The sequence below is a fragment of the Malus sylvestris genome, chromosome 15 (assembly GCF_916048215.2).
Source record: "Malus sylvestris chromosome 15, drMalSylv7.2, whole genome shotgun sequence".
Lineage (NCBI taxonomy): Eukaryota > Viridiplantae > Streptophyta > Magnoliopsida > Rosales > Rosaceae > Malus > Malus sylvestris.
This window is the reverse complement of record NC_062274.1, coordinates 20,624,041-20,628,877: the sequence shown is the minus strand read 5'-3', so window position 1 is coordinate 20,628,877 and position 4,837 is coordinate 20,624,041. Positions and strand designations below refer to the sequence as shown.

Below are 4,837 nucleotides of genomic sequence, written 5' to 3'. Positions count from 1 at the left end.
GATCCAACAGTTACAAACAGGAGGCCCATGTAAAAGTTATAACTTTAGCCGTTTGATTAAATTTCAAGGACCCGGATTAGATGATTGGATGGATTTGGTGGAAGGGATCCGGAGGATCCCTTTCCATCTCACAGAAAATATTGGGTGCAGAGAAAAGTGCACCCTCCCACCAACAATAGAAATTAACAAGAAATTGAAACCCGCACGTTGCTGCGGGATTAGAAATTGTCTATACCAAAATTATATACACATAAAGAAGAGTAGGTATGGGGGCTCCTTTCGCTTAACTACTTAGCTTTAATTAGGACAGATTTTTTGTGTTGTTGAAGTAATGAGACAAAACACAATAATCAGATGGCACCAAACTTGTATATTATGTAACTGCAAGTTTGTCCATTAAGAGGGAAAACACCAAATATACTGATCAACTGCATGCTTGCAGGTTTATATATAAATCCAAAAGAAGAATGAAATCAGAAACAGAGCCAGCTTGTCATAGAACATATTACTATTTATAAAAAAAAACAAAAATCTGAACTAATTAGGTAGAAATGAGAAACAGAAATGTAAGCAAGTGATTATACGTAATACATGAGGCATGCACAGCTTTCTTGTCCTGAATTCGGTGATGAAAACATAATGCAATTTGATGGTTCTTGGATGTCCAGATAGAAGCAAAAACTTGTACTCTCATCTCCTGGTCATCAAAATGTATTTTCACACACCTCAAATCAAGAAGTAGTCTTCACAAAAACTAATACAACCCAATCATGTTTTCAATTCCAAATTTGTCTAGGCATTCAAATGAAAGTGGTGGAATGAAGAGTAAAATTAGTACCTTTGCCAGACCCAAAATGGTGGAATGTAAGCATACCTTGGCAAAGGCAGTAAACGGCACAACAGAAACCGAATAGGCGCCTTGAATATCTCTGGGTGCTCCTCAGCTTCAACCCTTAAGAGATGAGCGTGAACGAAATCACGCACAGCATGATGTCAGCACAAATTTATCAACAGGAACTTTTTATGTAATGAAACTAATATGACATCATGCAGATTAAAAATGGTGGTTGCATGCCACAGAATTTGAGGTATATATTATGCAGTGGTATGAAACTTAGTATTTCATGTACATGTCATGCAAGGATCAAGTATGCCATTAACCTTCACATACTGATATATTTATGCAGTGGTATATATTATCGTTGACATATACATATATTAGCTATATAGCTATAACCGTTGCTATACCATCATGCAAAAAACTTTACCAGAGACCACTTTTGATTAGAATAATAATGTTGGTGTATAAAAATGTTTTGAAATTAAAAACATTAAATGCATCATACTTTAGATTGGTTTGACTAAACATAATTTGATATAGAGTACAGGATGAAGTATGATTATTTGTTCTTTATAGAATATTTTAGTGTTACATTGATATTGAAAGTATTCATTCAATAAATTGGCAAGCGGTGCTGAATATAAAATTACGAAAACAATTATACATACTGGGCAACTGTGCCTTGAAACTCAGAAATTCAAAATACCTAAGCCAAAAATTCATTAAAAAGCAAGGAATCGATAACTCATTAAGGAAAAACAAGAAGGAAAGTAATTGGGTTACCATATTCAAGTGGTCTCATTTTCTTTGAAATAGGGGTACCGCCTGAGCTTGAATTTCAATGCCCTGAAAATTCAGAAAATGACTTGTTTAAATCTGGAGATAGATGCATTCTGTATAAGAAAAATAAAAAACAGGGAAATATAATGAGGTTCAGAAGACCAACCATGTTGTTAAAACCCACATGCCAGGTTGCTCAAGGATGACCTCCTAGCCCTTGGAACAGTCTGGGGACTTGGCGACTTAGTTTCCTGCTTTCAAGCTTAGAAGGGATGTAAAGGGTTCAAAGAATAAGTAAAACATAACTTGCAGCTGAATAACACTGAAATTATCTGCGCTTTTAAGTGAGAGTTAAATTGGTTTCACAATTCCGACTCTCCAGTATTTTGGCGCACCATTTTGTAAAGGAGAAGTGGCCATTTCACACTGAGAAAAATAAAATAGACAGTATGCGTTTGATTGGAGCTATTATGCTGGATCTGTCATATAATAAGAAAGCAAGATCTCTCCCTAACTTTTGTCTTAACTATTGGAAGAGTAGATGTGCCTGTGTGCAATTTGTTAATTTGTTCACCTTGATTGGCGTCTTCCATCTTCTTGCTCCTATACATCTGATGAAAATCAAAGCAGAAAATGTAGAACAATATTAATCAGAGATGAACCCATAATTTATATTTAATCAAAGTATTGAATCTTATATATAGTACAATTAGTAGAGAAAATATATATAGACCATGAAATTGATGGGATCAAATCAATTACTTGAAGATGGCTCTTGACATGAGTTATACCCAGACCCTTAAAATTCATCAATTGAAGAACCAGGAGTTGCCCCTGCACCATTAATTCACAATTATTTAGGAAATAAGAACTAACGGGGACTCTAGGCTAATCTCATAAATTAATCCCAAAACCTAGCTTTGATTTATATGTACCACACTTACTTTCTTGTCCACCTAATCTTTCAACTGCATGAACAAATTGATCAATTCCTCCTTCACCCTTTAAGGGATAACCGTAACTAACGCCAAGTGAATGTGATATATTCCATAAGCGGTGGCACACACATATCTGAATCTTCCAATAAGGCCATGAAAAACAGCGAACAAGCTTTAAGGCCTGGCCACCAAGTGTTTCACGTGGAAGACATCAGGGGAGGCAAGTATCAAAAGCTTAAATGGGATCCAATATGTTTCTACCCTGAGGAAGAAAGAGGTATCATCTACCCTCACAACGACCCACTGATCGTTGAAGCTCACATAGCCAACTTTGAAGTACGATGAATCCTGGTAGACACGGGGGCTTCGATCAATATCATGTTTGCTGAAGCTTTCAGAGCACTTAATGTAGCTGAACACTTGCTCGATCGCTCGATTTCTCCTCTGATAAGCTTCTCCGGTGATATCGTGCAACCTATAGGTAGCATACACTTACCTTTCACCATTGGTACATACCTTTACATAGCTACCATTACCACAACTTCCTGGTAGTTGATTGCCCAACGACATACAATGTCATCTTTGGACGCATAAGCATCAATGATTTTAAGGCCATGGTATCCACACATATGTTGTTGATGAAATTTCCAACCCCTTATGGCAATGGTTACATCAGAGGAGATCAACTTAGTGCACGGTCATGTTACAACACTTCGGTCAAGCAACAACACCTGTCTGTGCCCATGAAAACCTTTTCTATACAAGACCAAGTCATAAAGACTAGCCCGGATGAAGCCAACTTGGATCTTCACGGTGGAAACAGTCAACCCGACGATCCTCAAGATGACTCTTTCACCCAGCAAACACAACCCGCTGAAGAGCTGGAGAAGGTTTCTATATCAAAAGATTATCCAGATCGTATGGTAAAGATCAGCACCACCTTGTCACCACCCATTCGGTTGGCATTGATCTCTTTTTTGCAAGAGAACACTGAGGTCTTTGCCTGGTCATACAAAGACATGCCAGACATCTCTCCCAATATCATATGTCATCACTTGAGTATTGATCCCAAGACCAAGCTGATGAGACAGAAGTGAAAATCTTATGACGCTGAACGATATGAAGCAATGAAGGCAGAAGTTGAAAAACTCAAAGGCATAGGCTTCGTCTGCGAAGTTAATTACCCAACATGGGTAGCAAATGTGGTCTTTGTTAAGAAAAATCCGACCAAAGAAAGTCTCCTGCTCTAAAAGGTCTTGTGGAGAATGTGTGTCGACTACACTGACCTAAACAAAGGATGCCCGAATGATAACTTTCCTTTTCCTCTCATTAACAGACTTATAGACTCTACGGCAGGGTGTGAACTCCTGAGCTTCATAGATGCTTACTCAGGATACAACCAAATCCTCATGAACCTTTCAGACCAAGAACACACAGCCTTCACTACTGACAGGGGACTATATTGCTATAAAGTCATGCCCTTCGACCTAAAGAAAGCAGGAGCGACTTATCAGAGATTAATCAATTCAATGTTCACCGAACAGATTGGGAAGAGCATGGAAGTTTACGTTGATGATATGCTAGTCAAGAGCAAACATGCTGACCAACACATCGCTAACCTATTTGAAACTTTCACCATTCTGAAGAGATATCGAATGAGGTTGAACCCCAACAAATGTGCCTTCGGAGTGGGCTTTGGCAAATTTTTAGGCTTCATGATAAGCTAATGAGGCATTGAGGCTAATCCTAAGAAGATCAAAACAATCCTCGACATGAAGGAACCAGTAACTTCAAAAAACATCTAAAGCCTTACTGGCAAGGTGGCAGCCTTAACTAGGTTCATCTCTAAGGCCACAGATAGATGTGCTCCTTTCTTCAAAGCACTTAAGGGAAGTAAGAAGTACATTACATGGACTGATGAATGTGCCGAGACATTCAAGAACCTCAAAGACTACATGAGTAAAGCCCATATGTTCTCCAAACTTGAGGCTAGTGACACTCTCATTATCTATCTGTCGGTTATCGGCTTCAGCAGTAAGTTTCGTTCTCATTCGAAATGATGGTAATGTCGAACGGCCTGTCTATTACGCTAGCAAGGCCTTACAAGATGCGGAGACACGATACTCCAACATTGAGAAATTGGCTCTAGCATTGGTCATGTCTGCTCGAAAACTTTGCCCTTACTTCCAAGCACACTCCATCATCTTGCTTACCAATCATCCTCTTCAACAGATATTCCAAAGTTCTGACACTTCGGGGTGAATGATAAAATGGGCGA

General features: G+C 38.6%; 1 long non-coding RNA gene across 6 annotated transcripts; it reads right to left on the bottom strand.

Moving 5' to 3' along the window:
- Positions 1–418: 418 nt before the first annotated feature.
- On the bottom strand, positions 419–2,602 carry LOC126602223 (uncharacterized). Of its 6 annotated transcripts, none has more exons than XR_007616036.1 (7): positions 2,566–2,602; positions 2,384–2,455; positions 2,137–2,232; positions 1,788–1,883; positions 1,625–1,687; positions 839–952; positions 419–697 (listed from the first exon to the last, which is right to left on the bottom strand). It is a non-coding gene; the product is annotated as an uncharacterized LOC126602223 (long non-coding RNA). The 6 variants fall into 6 exon arrangements; XR_007616035.1 differs by having other exon boundaries at positions 875–952; XR_007616033.1 differs by having other exon boundaries at positions 419–952.
- Positions 2,603–4,837: the final 2,235 nt, after the last annotated feature.